At 37.3% G+C, this 20,446-nt stretch overlaps 1 protein-coding gene across 6 annotated transcripts in view; it reads right to left on the bottom strand.

Moving 5' to 3' along the window:
- Positions 1-20,446, bottom strand: part of nlgn1 (neuroligin 1) — a 217,895-nt gene that overhangs the window by 77,987 nt on the left and 119,462 nt on the right. The gene's annotated exons all lie outside the window — the stretch shown is intronic.

Below are 20,446 nucleotides of genomic sequence, written 5' to 3'. Positions count from 1 at the left end.
GCATTAATTCCTCATCATGTAATACGCTAACAAATATGTTTTCTAACTTTGGTACAATACATTGAAAAACATATATTCAATCGTATTTTTGTACCACAGAGAAATACTGCTACAACATTCAAAGCATAAAATTTGAACAATATCTAACGCAGTGAACGTAGAAATGCCATAAAACAACTTAGTTTGAGGAGCAGGTGGAAAATTTAGCTGTTACTTAGAGAAAATATGCTTTAATAGGGTGAAATGAGGTTGTTGGCTCTATAGACAGTTAAATTTGGTAATAAAGAATTAGATTAAGACATTAAATTGATTTACCTGTGGAAAGAAAACTTCAAGTTTCCAATGAAGTGTTCTTAATGCATGTATTCTTTACTGCATATGGACAATATGATTGACTGCCGTCTCAATTTTCCTCAGTATTACGGTAATCATTATTACTTTGACTTGATGAGGCATGCAATGTGGATGAGAGAAAAAAGGGAATGATGTTAATTCTAGTGCAAAAGAATCTTCTCCAAGTAGTTTTGGCCATAAGCAGATCATCAACTATAAATCTATGCCTCTTGTTTTGTTGTTCCGCTTGTTATCCTGTTTTATATCTATCGCACTGAAATGCTGGAAGTATGGATTGCTCTAGGCCAGGAATTATCACGTTGGAGGGCACCCAGGCATTTGTGTTTAAAAACTGGTGATGCATCTCTAGAACGATCAGTAGCAGTCTGTTTCTTTACTATACCTCTTCCTGATCATGATTTTTGCTTTCTTTCTATTTATTATTGGTTGAAGCCAAAAATTGCATTGGTAACAAGCTTTCACAGTTGCTGTTGCCAGATGTCAAATGTTTGATTTTGAACTTGAAGATGCTCTTTCTACATTTCTAGCCTCTAATGGTAGATGCTGTTGCAATGACCCTCTCACACTTTTAGACCAGTCATTTATGATTGGCTCAAAATATTTGTCATTTAAAAGGAAAGAATATTTCCATCAGCCAAGAAACTGTGTCACTGTTTGTTACATAATTCTGTCGTTTCGTGCCCCAGGGTTGTCCACTGCATGCAAACAGCCTCTAAGCAAAGGATTTGACAGTAACGGGGGGTACGTCTTGTCTGTTCTAGACGGAAATCATTCATATATGGCCAGTCAAGTGCCTTGGCTCTCCAGAGAGATCAGCAATTTAGTCCCCCTGAAATAGGCACAGGTCTGTAATTCAATTCATTAGCAACGGGGACATCGGTGATGCACGTTGAGACCCTCGTGCTGCTTTTAGAAATAGTCCGGGTGTAATTGCGTGGTGCTCTCTGCAACTGTATGAATGCAAAGGCTCTTTAATTGCACACTAATGACACAGTGGGGCTGATTCCAACCTTACAGTGCTGTCGGGAATCCATTAGCACTGCTATCATGAGCTCTGCATGAACTAGGCATTGGCTGTGTTCTGGGGTTTGTGTAATATTTTGCCACTAGAGAGCATTCCCCGTGTGGCACAGAAATATCAGGTCTTTGAAGTAAATTATTTAAGCCTTATTTACAGAACCAGAGTTTCAGTGGCTCAATAAGAAAGAAATCTGAAAGAATACACCCCACAGAGTCTCCTTCACCAAGGCTAACTAAACCTGAATCTAACTGGCAACAGAGCCAGTGTTTTTTTTTTTATTAGTGTAATCTTTTTTTATTTTTCCAATAATTTTTCATTAACCCAACAAGACTCTCTTTTGAACTGCAATTTCTGCTCAAATGTTCTCACTGCATCTTACTTGAGAAAACAAATAATATGCACTATATATATATATATATATATATATATATATATATATATATATATATATATATATATATATATATATCACACACACATATATATATATATATATATATATATATATATATATATATATATATATATATATACATACATATTTCTGATAGTACATCCACTCCACAAGTGTTGACTGTTATATCATTTATATATGTAAAAGTTCTTATCCAGATGAATAAAAAAGTATTTTAAATAAATACATATTTTAATATAACTTAATTATTAATATAACCTCTATTTTATTCCGACCTATGACTTACCTTAAAAAGAACTAAAAAAAAAAAAATCTAATCTAATTCTCATATTCTTTACACACAAAAACAAAATCAAAGACAGTAAAACATTAACACCCCATAACAACTTATCCACAATGCCTGGAAACATAAAAAGAAGTAACTTTCATTTCCTAATTATTACTGATGTGTCACATTATGTTAATGCTTTAGTAAAAGCTAATAACTGCTCCATGTCGTACTCTACAAGCTATTAAATTCATTTTACAAAGCTTTGCTAACGCAAACAATTGAAACACTACATCAGAACATGTTTTTTTATTATTTATAATTTAAAATATGAGGTAAGAAACACGGTTTGCACCATAATAAATTGTAATGAACCTCAGTACATTAATACTACTACGAGAATGAAAAACACCCAAACAGCATCTCGTAGAAGCTAATTACATGGCATAAATTTACAACGAGCCATTTATAGAGTTAAAGGCTTCAACAGAAACAAAGGCAATTAAGAACAAAAAGAAGTGAATGCACAGACTGACAACAATGCCCAAGGATTACATCCTGTTTCCGGAGACATTCTATTTCATTTGACAGAAAAGCAGATTATTTTAGATTGTCTCACTCCACACATTTAGATATAAACTGACTATATGATTAGTAAAATCTTGAAAAGAGAGAAAAAGTGGGCTTAAACACCTCTCAAGGCTAAGAACAAAACAAAACAATAGAATAGACATACACTTATAAGTACTACAGATCTTTTGTTTTTCGCATTATGAAGCACATCGGAGTGAAACTGATCGTAGAAAAAAAGGGTGTAGGACAGGGACTTGGTTCCGTCTTTCAGTTATTTGTATGGAGGAAAATTTCAAGTTTTAAGCAGACTATATGATTGGAGAAGTCAGAGAGAAGTCACTGGAGGGTCAACATTAAAATGAGTAAGCATGCATGGATAAATTGCTCAGAATAAGAAAATAATTTTAAAAATGTATATTAATTTCGATTTCACATATTCGTATGGAACAGAAGATATTTTGAAGAATGGTTGATGACTAAACAGGTTGATTCTCACCATCTGGTTAACAATTACTGCGGATGAAAATGAAGACCAAAGCTATCTGCTTACCAACATTCTTCGCATTATCTTCTTAAATGTTGTAAAAAGTAAGTCATGCAGGTTTTGGAATGACACAAGGCGGGTAAATGATGACAATTTTCATTTTTGGCTGTACAATACTGTGCACTTTAACTGACAATCTTAGTTAGGCATGCTTCTGAAGCTGGGATGCTGGGTTAAGCTGGTCCTTAGATGGGCTTACGCTGGTCAGGAACATCATAAATCAGCAAAGGAACAGCTTGAACCAGCTCAAACTGCATCCCGGCTTCAAAACATATGCTGTGTTTTTCAACAGGGTAACACAAAAAAACAGTAAAATAGCCCAGAGTAATTAAAACTGCATTATGTTGCCCTATATTTGCGTCTGTGATGTGTTCCTATGCTTATTAAGAGCATCACGTCGTTAGCTTAGCATGCTCAACTTCAATCAGCGGTGAGTCTCCTCTCCTCTCTAGACTTGCTGTTGAAATCAGTTACTAGGCTAATGCCTACAAAGGCATCTCACTATGTAGGTAACCGATTCAATAACTTATTTTCCTATATCAGCTTGTAACAACAAAAGCCGTTTATCCTTAGTACAAATACACTTTGTGTGCAACACCTCCATACGAGATTTCCAGAAGCCCACGGCACTGCACGAGGCCTTACTGTATCAACTCCGTCCTGGTATAATAATGCGAGAAAGTGTGGCTGGAAATCCTCCGCGTGGATTTCACCCCGATCCCTAAATCGGGATTTAATCACACAGTTCCCATCATGGCCAAACGTCTCGGCTCTTCTCCACAAAAACACAAGAGGGCACGGCGGCTGCGAGCTCCATACATGATAATACAGTAACTTCCCTGAACAATACTTCTCTAAGCTGCCTGGGAAAAATAAGTCCTCCATTCACAGGGATGAAAGAGGGGGGATTTGTCGCCACGGCTGCGGATTGATACCGCAGCTATTCCCTTCGACGGTTTACTTTGAGCTCACCCCCCCATCTATGAATACTTCCTGCTTGAATGGTGGCGGCAGACACCTTTTGCGACAGAAGCATCCTCGCAGCTCTCAGAGAGGGTTTATTTGAGCCCATTACCCAGAAAGATCCTTTCCTGGGCCTAGCGGAAGACGAATGCAGCATGGCAGAATTTTGTCATCTGTCATGGGGAATTGATGTCAACCTGTCAGTTGTAAGAGGTTACACAGAGAGCAAACCAAAGGGTGAAAGCATCGATCTAAATGCCACTGAAAAACCAGACAGACCTCAATCCTCCACAATGAAACCTAAAGATCGATGCGCTCGGGCGGTTTAGGCAAAAATGCACACGCGAATATGTTAAAACGAAGACGTGCACGAGGGGCCGTTACGATGGGGAATCACGATATATACAGCAAATATAAACAGCTCGCTCTCTGTGACAGGGTTTCAGTTTAGAAATCTGGAAACTGGTGAACTCTAATGGTTTTGAGAAGAATTGTCCTTTAACGCTTTATTTTGTTAAATTAGAAAATACTGTTACAAAGAACACAAAACTGTGCCCTAGTAATATTATTATAAGTGATGGACAGAGTTATAATCGTTAGCTAAAACCATAAAAACTCATCATTTTAAATAATATAAGCAAAAAATAAACTTACTTTACATCAACTGTTTCAGTACTTTTTACAATTAAATTGTATTTTAGTTTTTATACCTCAGTATAAAACCTATAATACTTGTGTTTTTTATTTGCACTTAATTTTGAAATTTACTAGCAATTTTTTCTGCAGTGTTTTTCCCCTCATATTTTCAGTGACCGAAGTACACAAAGCTGTGACATGGCATGGGACGAGACAAAGATATTATCATTTAATAAATTAAATTAAAGTAACTTGAATTTAAATAAACACTTACTGAAATAAAATCAAAACTTTATTTCCAATACACTGTGAAAAAAAAAAATTGAAATTGCAAATAAAAGGGTTATTAACTCTGTTTTTGTTTTTATACCTTAACATCTCATGCTCATAATGTGATAACTGCCTTTTCTTTGTAAGTAATTGTGAGTTTCTTAGGGTTTTTCTATAATTTTCTCCCGTAATCTCCACCCCCAATATATATGTTATATAAACATAGCATGTGTTCCATAAATATATGCATGCGTGTGTGTATATTTATATATACACATAATAAATATGTATAGTACACATGTTGTTTATTGTGGATGCAATTACTTGCGATTAATATGTATATACACACACACACACACACTTTTTTTTTTAATCTAACTGCCAGTACATTTACATTAGTTTGAAATAATAGTACTAATATAAATATTAAAAATAAAATCTAAAAATGAATACTAAATATTTTATTTTATATATATATATATATATATATATATATATATATATATATATATATATATATATATATATATATATATATATTTATATTAAATACTGAATACTACATTTAAAACACTAAACACCAGTTATTACCTAAACAAAAACTAATATATGCACAAAAATTTCCATTAAAACAAACCCAACTAAATTCTAAATACTACTAAAAATTTTATCAATGAGACTAAAATAACACTGGGTTGGGATCGATTGGGCCTGGCACACTTTAACGCCCACAGAAACACATACAAAACTGTCACAGAGCTTTCCTAGAATGGGGACCCATGGGGCAGAACACAGCCATGACTTTGCCAAAAGGGAAAAAGAGGCGAAGGGACAGACAAAAGAAAAGCCGAGGAGATTAATGAGCCTAAACTCTGTTTTCTTTCCCGTTTAAACAGCGGTGCCTTACATTTGTTAGGATAAACTTGGGTTAAAGGTGTCCCACAGGCCCTGGTGCTCTAAGGGTAGAGGTTAGTGTTTCGGTTCAGGTGTTAGACTCCAGCAGGAGGGTTCAGAGGCCCACTAGCGTCTCCTGTGGGACGACAGTGGGCTTTTTAAACAGAACTGGCCTCTGCCCTTTCAAACCCTCGTCTGCAGCCTCCAGAGAACCAAGTCACCTCTAAAGCTCATTGCGAACGCTGGAGTTTCAGGCCAAACCGGGAGGGATTAGAGGCTTCTGAGCTTAACTGATATACAAGGCTGCCTAATGTGAGGCACGAAAAAATTAGCCCTCATAATCACCTTGACTTTCACTGTGATGACACCTCGCTTTTTTTCCACCTCAGGTGTTGAAGTAAAGACTTAGACACACCGGAAAGCATTTAGCAACTTACTGACGTATATATTAGACACGTCGATTTTACAATGAGATGGAAAACAAGCCCAGAGGCCTTGTGAATCCTGTGTTAGCACATTTGAAACAACAACGTTGGATGTTAGATTACAACAGACAGCTACATTTGTGGTACATGACTTCCTGCCTGTGTACAATGGTGAGGTATTCAGAGAGGTTTGTTAGCGCTTTGTAATGCAGTTGCTTTATAGCCCAAATCAGGAAAAAAAAGGCCATCTTTAATGCTTTTCTTTACCATAAATATGGCTTTTTTTGTATATAGGACAAGTAGCTACCTAGCTTGGGTCCTTTAATTGTAATTTTTTTTTTTTTTAAAAACTAAAACAATAAGGGTAATAATTTATTTTAAGGTGTCTTTGTTACATGTTACATAACATAATACCAGGTACACACACACACACACATACTCATCATAAAACCATTGAAACATTTATTTATCTCTCTCTCTCTGCTGTTCTTGTGACCTCAAAATACATGTCCATTTTAATAATGTATTCTTTTTAGAATTATGTATGCATGCAACATCAGACGAAACCAATAAATACATTTGTAGGATTTGTTGTTATTCATGGAAAGCCAATCATAAGCATCTTTTCATGAGACAAAATGCTCTACATAGAGTGACATAAAGGGTCTTGGTCAAGCACTGTTGTCATAGAAACATCCCAGCTCATGACCCCTTTGGATGACACACGCAGAGGAAGACAATCCAAGCAAACAACCCAGAGCTAAAAGAAAATGAGCTACACACAGCTCTATTTGATATCGAAGGGCCAAAGAACAGAGGGTCAGAGTTCATATATAAATACACAGAAAATAAGATTATAAAAATTGATGTATTGACCATTTTGCAAAAGGAGCTAAATTAGACCAGAAGCCAAAGGAGAGAGAGAAAGAGAGAGAGAGAGAGAGAGAGAGAGAGTTCAGTCTAGTGTCAATTAATCTGATTGGAGCCCACTAGGATCCTAAATTCTTGTTTTTATAGATCGTCATAAATACAGGCTTGGCTTGTGAACTTCAGATGACCTGCATGTGGACCCAAGTCAATATCTTCCTCTGCATTTCTAGTTAAAATCAGCACAGAGCCGATCCACTTAACATTTATCTACCAAAGAGTTTCTAGATGCACTTAATGCAATATAGGTTATGGACAAGGCTTTTTTTATGTTTTACTACTGTATCTCAGGCAGGTGGTTGGAGTGTCAAGGAGCATGAAGTGGGTTTCTTCTGGTGTGGACCCTGAGGACCCAAAGCTTAATCAATGTGAAAGGTTTGCCACACAAACACATGTGTTCCAGCCTCTCGCTGCGATCCGCGACGTTGATAGATGTTGAATGTCACCTGGCTCTCAGGGACGATAGTTCTTGGTTACATCACAGCTACAGGCAGTGAGCATAAAAAATTTAAGAAAATAAAATAGATTCATAATAAATAATTAAACCACATGATTTATTTATATTTACATATATCATTTATGTAATTTAGCTACATGCAAAAAAAGATGTCACCCTACTGGACCATACTTCAGATATATCATACTGCACAATAATATATATATATATATATATATATATATATATGAAGCCAAAATAAGCCAAAATATATATTTTTTATTTTTTGCTACCTCCGGTGAAAACGTATTGCTGAAAATAGAAGGGAAACTGAGTGAAAAAATTATGAATTACTGGCCTGACCAAATCAGCAAAGCAAATCCTTTAATGTTGAGCCCCGAGCTTCAATGTGTAAACCATAAACTCATGTATATTTATGTGTATTTGTGTGTTAGAGAAAAATTGTCATGCAAACTGGGTTGAATCTTAGAGGCTCACTGTGCTCAAAACACAGAATGAACTGAAAGATAAAGTTCGAGGTTGTAGTCATAAGAGCCATTATATTGAGGTTTCTGGTTGTATGTTTTACACGCAGGTCTTGCAGTCAGACAGAGCCTTCTGGCAATTCGGCCCTTCTATATCCAAAGGGAACTAACTGACAGACATGTTAACTCTCCGCTCAAAGCACTTTGGTACAAAAGCCATTCTCATCAGTCTGGTAATCTGTCCGACACGTCTAAAATATCTGAAACTCTCTCTGTGATGTCTGCCTCCACCTAAAAAAAAAACATCACATGTCTACTTTATTGCCAACAAGTGACAAAAGCCAAAGCACAAGAGACTGAGTCTGACACCAACATAAACAAAGACCCTTTGAACAAAACAACTAGAACTGAAACTGAACACTTTTTAAGCTTTTTTCTTTTTTTTGGTCCGTGACAATGTGGCCTATTCATACCTGAATTCACGGCATAAAAAAGGTGCTTATAGTCTTTTTGTGAACAGGTCTTGAGAGTTCCGAGAGTGATATCTGTTGTTTTTATGCGAAAAGGCCCAATATTTATGAAGCAGGTGCTTATCTGGGTGTGTTGTCAGGAGAAGTTGACTGAAACATCTTGCTGACCCACGTAATGAGCTCAGCTAGCCAGCTGGCTGCCGTCCACTTCTCGCCTTCTTCCACTCATGTGAAATACCTCACTCACGGCAGAGAGCAGGGAAACATGGATGCTGAAGGTTAATAATACACGAAATCACACCGATTCACCCCATCAGGAGTAAATCACCCTCGCAGTCAAACACACAATAAAGAAATGTACAGCGATGTTGAAGACGCTATTAATGAAGCTACCTACAACGCATATCAACTATAGTTACATTGAACTATAGTTCACTTCTGAAAGAGTAATTGTACAAAGTTAAATATCAGATGATTTATAATAATATTTTGATATTATATTGTTATTGTCATTATATAATTAATATTATTATTGCGTGATATATTTAATAAATTAAATGAATCGACAAATGATTAATCGCATATAAATTACAACCCTTTTTTGTATAATATGTATATATTTACGTTTTTACATGCCTATTTTGTATTTATATTATTTTTATTATAAATATTTAACACATAAACCTAACTGAAATACACATCGTACATACACATTATGTAAACAAAAACTTCATAATTTGACAACACACACACATATATGTGCAGAAAAATTACGGATATTACAAATACATGTAACATGTAGCATTCGTGCTAAAATAAATTGCTACTGATAATATAATACATCAAAAATGATCTGGTATATAATTTGTTTTATTTAATTTCTACATATCAAGAAGATTATTGTAACAATAATCTAGATTCAAATGAAGATTCAAATGAAAAGTCTTGATAAACCTACTACCTACTAATTTCTGAGATTATAAAGTGTTTTACTTGCATTGTATTATTGCTGGCGATATGGCAAAACAATGGTTGAAGCGCTTTGAAGAAATCAAAGAAAAAAGAAATCAAAAAGGCTACCATAAAATATGCAGTTACTCCTGGAAGCGAAGAAGCAGAAGTGAGAATCATTGCCATGTTCTGTTAGTCTAGTTTGAGCGTCGTAATAACCCAGGAACCCCATGAATACATGGTGCCTTATAATAGGAATTAAAATCCATGAGGAGGGGCAAGCAGACAATCGTCTTCAGCAGAAATGCTAGCCACATAGCCGGTAACAGGATTCACACGACCACAATGAGCAAAGTCAGTTGGTACGGTTATACTGAGTAACCTGGCTTGGGGCGCAACTGTCAGAGAGAGAAAGAGAAGGAATAAAAAACGTGTGGGGGAAAAAGCCATATCAGTACAGACCCCATAATCCTTAAGCGCTGCCATCACTATCACAATGAACCGGGAAAAGAACAGCCAACCCGTAAGTATTTGGGGGGGAGACGACACTTTTATTTTGATAAGAGCCACCCCACTGTGTAATCATAATGGGAAAATAATTAGCACGCATAATTACGCTAAGTAATGGGAAATGCCAAGCACTCAGCTTGCGCTGCGGTGGGTGCGAGCGGCACTGGTTAACGTTGTCATGAGCGCACTGTCAGATATTAAGGGGAGAGGTGGTCACATGAAAAAGACGCATGACACATGACAGACAACATGGCACATGGTTGCGGTCACGTTATCCACAGGAACCCAAGGGATTGGGAATTTGGCAGGAGTGTGAAAGATGTCCGCACTGAGATTCTGCAACAGGTTCAAGTTAGTCACATGTTGAACGAAAAGAAAGTCACTTGGTTTGACAGCGACTTTGAGACACTACAGTATTTTCAACAGGCAACGCCTTGTTGAAAGAACCAAGCATATGCTGGTTAGGTATGTTTTAAAGCTAGGATGTTGGTTTAAGCTGGTCTTTTGCTAGTTTATGCTGGTCTTAAGATGATCTGACCATCTTAAAACCAGCAAAGAACCAGCATAAACCAGCAAAGGACCATTTAGACCATCCAAACTTTAAAACATAACAGGGTGGACTGCCAAACTACCAAAATTTCACTGGCTGCACACGTGTTGTTCGCTGTCTATACATCATAATTTAAACTGGCTTGAAAGTAACTACTGTGTTACTAGCTGTTTTCGCTAACATTACCACACATTTACTACAACATCTACCACACAATACTGCCTAGCATCCTATCTTATCTTAAAAGCTAGGAAATTTGCCCAAAAAAGTTGCTTTCTGCTTCACACATCACTAAACTCTTTTTCCCTCAAATGTATCAGATGTTTGCTAATGCAACCATTCCTTTAGGCTAGCGGACCGCTAATATAAACTAGCTTCAGACTAACTAATCTTAAAAAAGAAGACTGGTTTTAGTGACTTTTCTATAGTGCTTTACATATAGCTAAACTATTGACACTACGCAACAGGCTGTTTTAATTGCAAAATTATCAGTTTAGCTATTGTTACCCAAGGCTAATGTCCTCCCTGCTGAAAAAAAAAACTGCATATGCTGGTTAGTTCTGTTTTGAAGCTGGGATGCTGGTCTAAGTTGGTCCTTTGCTGGTTTATGCTAGTCATGTGCTGGCAAAGGAACAGCATAAACCAGCTTAAACCAGCATCCCAGTTTCAAAACATACCTAACAGGAATATGCTTTGTAATTATCCAGGATCCTTACTACTCATCCTTACTAATCTAACAAAAAAAGGTCTTCAAACTTTTGACAGCAAAACAAAGGCTGAGTAACACAAGAATAAGCCAACATAACAAATCCAACGTGTAAAAATCACGCTGAACAAGTAAAGCGTCAAGTTTTTGTGTGGCTATGACAGCCATCTGTTCGCTCGAACCATTGCGCAAGTACTGTAATTGAAAATAAACATTCACGAAGCTGAAGTTGTCTTCTGAAGAGGATGATCTACTCTTGGTCTCTCTCCAGCGAAGTCACTTACGGAAGAGATGGGTGGAATCATCCGTCAAGTGGAACACGCCATTGCACAGCAAACCCGAGATTGTTACATTTGTATTGATTTACCCTGAAAAGGTCCTCCGATAATTGCAAGAACAATCTCTTCAAGTCAAGAGCACAAATTTAGAGTTCATCCTGTCCCACCCCTCGCCTCCAGTCCTCTACGGGGGCGGCCGAGTCAGGCAGATGCTAATGTGCTCACTGGCGTCCTCTGTTTAATGGTAGACCAGTAATAATGAAGAGAGGAAAATTAGACAGACGTACACAAATGCACACTAAACGACCTCTTAGAAAGCCGACGTCATTGTGTGAGCGACAGAAAATGATATTCTTAGATAATCAGGAAGTCTATGCTGCAGCTAGACTGTTGTCATTTCATGTACAGTGGGCTTAAAGTTGGATAATGAGAATAAGCTGGAAGCTAGTCCTACAAGGCAGATGTCCAACTATTTGCTCAGATCTGTTCAATGCTCTCTATTGGGTCGGCCTGTTTCATAGCAACACATATGATTGGAGCAGAGGAATGATCAGAAAAGTGGGATATGTAATATATATATATATATATATATATATATATATATATATATATATATATATATATATATATATATATATAGTCAGAATAAGCATGTTGTTGCAATTTTCGCACAAATATTGTGTTACACTGAATGACAATAGGACATTATTTCAACCATTATTTCAACATTTATAACATTATTTAAAATGTTATGCCTTTTAAATTACATAACACTAGGGCCCCACAAATAATCAGTATCAAACCTTAACCCCATTGTGCGAAATGTGAAATACTTTTTTTAATTTTAATTAATTGCATATATGCAACTGAAGACCAGCAAAGGACCAGCTCAAACCAGCATCCCAGCTTCAAAACATACCTAACTAGCACAATAGTAACTAAATAATAAAATAATATCTTTCTTTCTTTATGAATGGTTATGGCCAAACTTTGCAGTCCTACAAACATAAATCTAAAACGTACATGCATGTGCACGCGCACACACACACACACACACACACACACACACACACACACACACACACACACACACACACACACACACACACACACACACACACACACACACACAATCTCAATCACAGCAAAATCGCAAATCTCTTTTCTTTCCCAAATTGCGCAACCTTACAAAAGACAGCTAAAAAAAAAAACTAAACGGAGACTTTCAGTTAGGCCTCGCTTAACAAACTAACAGCTTAGCCTAATAGCTTAGCAAAGTGCTAAAGCTGACGAGTTGCCAAAAGTAAATCCACAAAAGTTTTGCAGTAGCAAGCATGAAACTGCCGTGACGATGCTAAAGGCACCCAGAGAGGTGGTTTCACTCAAGAAGACAGCACATAAGTCTGTAAAAGTCTTTCTCTTAGTCCTGAATGCTAAAGTGAGCTCTGGTGAACCGGATCACTTGGGAGTGAGACCACTGGGCCCTGCGTCTGAATATAATGATCCACTCACCATCAGCAGACAGCTAAACCCACTTGGGTGTAAAGTAAATTAAAAGAGCAATGTTGGCTGTACTTGCAGGGGATTATGGGGCGGCCAGCGTCGCCTCTGCAGCTCATCTCCACTGGACTCCCTAATACAGCGGGCTGTTTACTCAGGCTTTGGAGTTATTCCCCTGGAATTAAGCCCTGGTGCCCACCTGCCAATCACCCAGCCCCTGCTTCAGCCCACTTAAAGCCCCAAATGGTCGCGGAAAAGCTCTTTTTGGCTGGTGAGGGCACCGGACCCGCTGGCCTGACTGAGAAGAGGAAGACGTTCCTCGCTCTTCCACATCCCCACGTCTGGAGTCGGGATGCAAACACGAGGATTGGCCAATAAATATCAAGACTTCATCCGAGGCCTCGAGAATGCAAGAAGCACGTGTAAATACGAATATAAAAACAGCATGCGCGTTCTCTGCCGCTTCTGTTTGACTTGAGATGCAGTATGACAGCAGGTGTGTGTGCGCGTGCGTTCGTGCATGACTTATTGAGCAGCGGGTGATTAATGGCCACTTGGGTAGGCTCTCTGTTAATAAGGTGGGAGGTATGAAAATCGGATGTACCTGTTAATATTAGTTTTGACTAATGATTCCTCCTGTTAGTCAAGCTCAAAAGGGGTCTAATGAGGGTGACGTCTGGTTATTAATGAAGCAATACAATGTTTATCATGCACCGCATTGCTAGCAAATGAATGGGTGTGAAATTTGATCTATTCCAATGTAATTGAGCCACATCTATCTTTGGATTACATTTTTAGAGTTGGAATGAAGGGCTTGGAAAAAGAGACGCTGAGCCGTTGATTAGTCTCGCTGGGTTATGACGGGAAGCCCATGCCTCTAATTCACCTTTCATTCATTACAACTCTATCCATCATGCTTAAAGCCATCAGCATTCAAAATCCAGCCCGTGAAAGGGAATCACAAACTTGTCACACCTCTCCTGCCCCTAATTTGTCATCAAGCGCAATGCAGAAATGGACATGCATTAAAAAAAAATAAAAAATAGGATTATACAGTGTGTGGAGACCGTAATGTGTGAATAAATTGATGCATCTATTAATTAATTCCCACATGCATTACGTGAACCAGATTTGAACAGTTTTAGTGAATGGACTACTCAATTAGATAAATGGTTTTGCAAAAGGTCACTGGGATTTTTTCTACAATTTTGTCTAAATAGCAAAACACTGAAAAACTTAAAATCAGTTGTTTTAAATGTTATTAATGAGTGTGGACAACTCTATTATCTATTATCTAACTAATTTTAAAGTGCTCCTATTATGGGTTATGAAAGGTTCGCATTTTGGTTTGGGGAGTCCCAAACAACAGGCTGACATGCATGCAAGGTCACAAATCACTTACATTTTTAATTTTTGTTTTAAATATGCATTTATTTTTACCTTATTTGTTCTGCGATTCGTTTTAACGATACATTTGATTCATGTGATTCATTTGAAGCAGTGTTTGTAAACCTTTTTTAACGCTCCAAAAGCAGCACCTACTGGTGAAGAATGAATTAGCTTTTTTTTTTATTCAGAACCAACACGAAAAGATCAACAAGTGGGCAGGCAACATGCTAATGTTTCATTTTGATGTCAACCTGAAATGGCTTGGGACTCGTTTCAATGAATCAGAGTCGACTCTTTCTTTTGAGAGACAAAAAAATTTTCATACGCAGTGCACTTTTAGATTTAATACTTTGCAGGATGTGGTCATTCAATTTTCACACTGCATGAAAGGTCATTCTTTAAAAAAAATAATAAAAGGGGCATTTTTATTCACTATATGACATTTTTTTAAAATAGGACAATGGGAATGCACAAAATAAAAATAAATAAATAAATAAAAATTTGGTCTGTGAAAAATAAAAGTCTAATACTGGCCAGTATATCCCATAAAAATAAAATAAAATAAAATAAATTAGTTTGCCTCATTACATTCTACTCTTAACACTGGGAAAGTCTCAGAGTATCTCAGATGCAGATATTGTTTTCCTCACATATTCAACCGGTCTGTAACATATGGCCAATTTACACTTGTTTTTCATATGTGTCTTATTTATGTAAGCCCACATCTCTCTTCCCGAACAGGGCCCTTCATCACCTGTTCCAGGATGCTAATGAAAACTTTAAATCGCTTGATTTGGCACCGTGGTACAATTCTGTCTCAGTGACAAGGGTATGAAATTGAAACCCGGTCATCTGTTTAAATATCCCAGTTATTGTCAGATGCTAATGAAAACAATCTTTCACGGTTAAATTTGTGTGGAGAAATTACATTAAAAAACACATAAACCAAGAGGGCCTGACTGATGAAATGCACAAGATAGAGGAGAGGCAAGGAGAACGCTCCACAAAGTTCACTGCATTGCTGCCCACCGTTTCCCAGTGTTATTGCTTCTCTGTGTCTGGGATCAGACAGGGTTTGATTTCGTCCCACTAGGAAAAACGCTAGAGCTGTTCTGCTTGCCTTCCCTCTGATGAATTCTGTTAATGACAATGAATTGCAGAAGCATATCTATGCCAAAACAACTCTTGCTTCATTGGTTATACTGCTCAGTTCAGTAAATTTGTTAATCGTACAATTTTTCCAGGAGGTAATATGCATTAAAAAATGAAAAGGACCCTCAAGCTTGCATAAAAAAGATCTCTAGATAATACACACACACACATATACAAAAAATTAATACGGTGATGTGAGTGTGCCTACTGAATAGAGTCTATTTAGCTGAAAATTACATTAAAAAGGAACAAAAGCTTTATGATTCAATCTTAATGCCTTGCATTTACATAACAAAGATCCCCAGGAGCTTCATGCACAGGTAACTGTTTAGTTTAAGGCCTCATAATGTTCCCATGCTGCAATGTGATCAGTCCCTGGTTGGCTATGCAACATTTTCATCACAGGGCTGATGTTTGAAGCAAGTTTTGCGTAGAGATAGTCACAACTGTGCGCCTGTACTTGCATCCGATTCAGAATAGGGCAGAACGAAAGAGAGAGAGCAAAGAAAAAACATTATGAAGAATAAAATAACCGCTATATCTACGAAATAGAACATTAGGCAACGTTATGAATGACTTCAATGTCACTTTTGATCATTTAAAGCTTTCTAACGAAACAAAAATATTATTTTCTTTAAAAAAGAAAAAAAAAGAAAAGGTAATTTAAGTGTTTGTTAAACTTTAAATTGCAAGAATAAAATAAATATTTTTCAATATTTTTAAAATCAAAATATTTCTCAATATTATTAACATTGCTTCTGTAACTTTTAATAATTGAATGCATTATTTTAAAACTAAAGTATTTCTTAAATCCTACTGAAAAACCTTTAAATGGGCCGCAATAATTTTTCAAAAATAGTCAATTCTTAAAAAAATAATAAATGCACATTAATAACTTATCAAAGAAGCCATGCTAATGAATAAAACAACCACAATTTCACCATTTCATGTGATGTTAACAGGAGAAGGAGACATAATGCATCGTGTTGCTAAACTATGAATAAATGATCAACTTAAAGGGTTTTCAAGTATAAAAATCGATTACCTTGAACGTTTCCTGCAGTAGATTTGCCTCACGAGCTTTAAATACAAGCATACTGGGAAGATACGCATAAAATGGATTACCGGAAATTAATAAAATGTGCTTTTAGCCGAGTGTAAAGCATGAAACATACATAATGTCCCACCCCTACATTGGCTCGTCGAGTCGGGACAGCTGCCAGTCATCGGAAATTAATTTGAGCTTGTCGAAAAATGTAGGCTCTGTTTTGCTCGCATTGGCTGAATTTCGGTTTAGGCTCCTTCACGGAGAACCGCTATTCATGTGTCAACAATCAGAGCAGAATGCACAAACAGAAAAACACTGATGGGTGACAAATTACAAAGTAAGTTGCTTTCAAATGCGTAGCACTGCATAAACAGAATGCAACATGACTGTTTCGAGCACTGGCACATGAAAATAATCAAGGATATGTCAGAGTGAGCCTAAGGGTTGTCGCGGCAAATTGTCTCCGCGCACAAAAGACATCACTGATGCCATCTCCGACATCACCATTGAGCATTGGCAAGAAAATAACACGTTTGACAAATAAAATTATGACTGGCAGATAACTAACCGGCTCTTGTCTGTAGGCAGGAAGAAATATCCGCTCTGTCTTGTCACGTATTAACCTCAAAAAAGACGCAGTGTGTCCTAACAGCGGCGTTTTACTCACGTTCGCTTCAGATTGGTGGATGACTGACAGAATGATTGACAGAAAGCGATGCTGGATCGGGAATATGGCAGGTTACTGATGTCAAAATCATTGTGATCTTGCATTGGCACGAAATAACAATCTACATTGTGAGAAATGATGATTGCCAATTTCTGAAAAGGCTGCCAGAACAAAGCGCTCACAATAAAGAGATGCTTCCGTGCGATAAAAAGTGGCAAGCTGCTGAAACGAGCAGCGTGGGGAAAGCACTTGAGCCTCTCTGCCCTCTATATGTAGGAGAAATGCACACAAGGATGCTGGGAAATCTGCGGAGAGCCTTAACATCTGTCCGCTGGAAAGGGCTAATGTCCTGCCAGCCAACAGCTTCCTTGCCCTCTGCACCGTAAACGTTTGCTACAAACAGTCTCGTGAGGAGCCTCAGCGGTGTCAAAGCTCTCGGATGCCAGTGTCCTTGACAAAATCCTCCATCCACCAAGGAATATATACATACGCATTCAGTCGTTTATTTATAAGTAGATTATTCTGATGCCTTAAGTTTCTGCATAACAGATATTCTCAAATATTTTTGAAAATTTGTATTAGTTAAGGAAATTTCATACAAATATATTATGTTCATTTGAAGAAAAACGATAAACGACACTTTGGAAAAAATTGACTGGCGTGAATTATTTTCTACATATAGCGCAATCTGAACCCATGAAATCACGTTTGGTCAAAAAAAAAAGTTTACTTTAAGCGGTAAGCGCCCGTGTTGTTTTTGAACAGAAGCCTGGCAAGTCCATTTTAGCGAATCAGCACGCTGTATTCAGGTCAGGTGACAAGGTTACTTTCACTTTGAAAAGCCCCGCTAGCTGAGAGGAGTTGTTAAAGCTGACTAAAAGTGCATAAAAAAGGGCATGAAAGAAAAATAAAAGATAGTTTTTTTTCACAGAACCTTGCAAAAGCAAGCGTGTTACAACGGTGAGGAAAAAGCTCGGTGTGCAATCACATCCATAAATCTATGATCTCAACAAAAACACCCTCTACATTGCCATCTGAGGAGATTAGTGTGTATTTTACTCTAAAACATGTGGTTATCTGCTTATCTTTTGCTATAAAACAAACTTTTAATATGTAAAATGTAACTGCAAAATATCACCATTTTAATATATAGTTAAAATAACCGTTTTCTATGGTGAAATATGAATGTATTTTAGTTACATGATGGCAGTGTTGAATTTTCTGAATCATTACAATCTTTAGAGATTATTTGAGTTGATGCTCAATAAATATTTCTTATTATCACTGTTAAGAAAAGTCATGCTGTTTAAAATAGATATAACATATTTGTGCTTTAAAATATATATATATATATATATATATGTGCTTTAAAATATATATTTTTTTAATACATAATTTGATGCAATCTTGCAAAATAAAAGAAAGCATTAATTAAAAAATAATAACAATAACGCTAGTAGGCCTATATGAGAGAGAAAGAGAAAGAAAGAGAAATAAAGAGCGAGGGCTCTTTTTTTCTTCTGGATCAATACTAAATTAACTATAATTTCTTATCAATTTTTTCATGTCAGTATTCGACTGCAATGCACAAAATGTATGCAGCTTATTTGTTCAGGATATTTTTAGAAAAATAAAGGAATAATATAATGACCCAATTACAAAATACGATGCGTAAAAATCAAACCGTTAAAAAAATCGAATCATATATTAGCCGAACAAATATTTTCGCTCCTAGTCACTGCCGATGAGTCAGAAACTCCAGATTCCTTCGGTCGCTTTTTACATACAGGTGGGCAGCATTGTTTAACACTGCCTGAAACGCTATTTCGAGAAGCACCGCAACAAACAGCACCACTTGGTAATCTGCCTCCATTAAGCGCTTTATTAATTTTTCATAAACACCAGGTTCCTGTAGACTTGTGACAGGAAAAACTAAGACTCGGTGGGAGCAAAATATGTTTGGCCGATCGCATATGAAAGGTATAAACCGACATCTACGCACAGAACATGCAATAGAACGCTGTGGACAGCCAGTGGCTACTGTCAGCAGTCTTTAAAGGAGACAGTTACTATACATAGAAGAATACGACTCCCAAATGGGCCGTAAAATACTCTTCACATCCCTCCACCCTCCCTGACCCAGCAGGGGCACTTATGGGCTCATAAGGCCAGTGTCTGTAAATCCCCTTCTTGGTAAAAAAAAACCCCTGCAAACCCGATCCTTAGCTTCGCACACTGTGCTGCAGAATGAAGATGGATGTTGATGTCCCTGCACCATAGCGACACGTTCCTGTGCGGATACAGGAAAGAGAATGAGTAATAATTGTAGAGATTAATATCAATGATCCAGTGTTCCTTTTCTTGATGATTCTTGTAATTAGAACCAGCAGGGCAGAATGTAAAACAGCTGTAGCTGCTAAAACACCTGCGTCTCCGGTTTTGACGTTTTGTATATAAAACTTTAAGCTCGCCGCTCGGTTATTAACTCCTTTCTGTGCTTATTTATTTATATTTTTGCCACTAGTGGGGTAGCTGGCACCATTCTTGACTCACCCCACAGCTCTCCTGTCATAATCCTTCATAGCGCATTTTTTTTTTCCCCTAGCAGGGCTGACTAATAATCACTGTGCCGCAAGGGGAAAGAGATTGACCTTCAAAGGGATTTCTGGATTTTCTGAGGTATTAGACAATGCCGGATACCTTTACTAAAATAACACGTTACTCAAGGACAGCAGTCAAAATATTTGTAATATAGAGAGCGAAGCAAGTGCAGAGACTCAAGGGCAATAATAACGCTGGGTCATCGGATACACAGCGCACTGCAGACATTATCCCCATGTCTCTATAGGGTAAAAAGATTCATGGTTTACTGATGACAGGCTTAGCTGATGTAGGAAGCCATCCCTGCATGTTTTAAGCCAGAAGCGTGACACAGATCTCAAGGCCCACCCATGAGCGATGACATCATGTATCTGGGTAAAACAGCACTGTTGATGGAGACAGACAACGATGTT

The sequence above is a fragment of the Puntigrus tetrazona genome, chromosome 11, assembly GCF_018831695.1.
Source record: "Puntigrus tetrazona isolate hp1 chromosome 11, ASM1883169v1, whole genome shotgun sequence".
Classification (NCBI taxonomy): Eukaryota; Metazoa; Chordata; class Actinopteri; order Cypriniformes; family Cyprinidae; genus Puntigrus; species Puntigrus tetrazona.
This window is presented reverse-complemented; position numbering and strand designations above follow the sequence as displayed.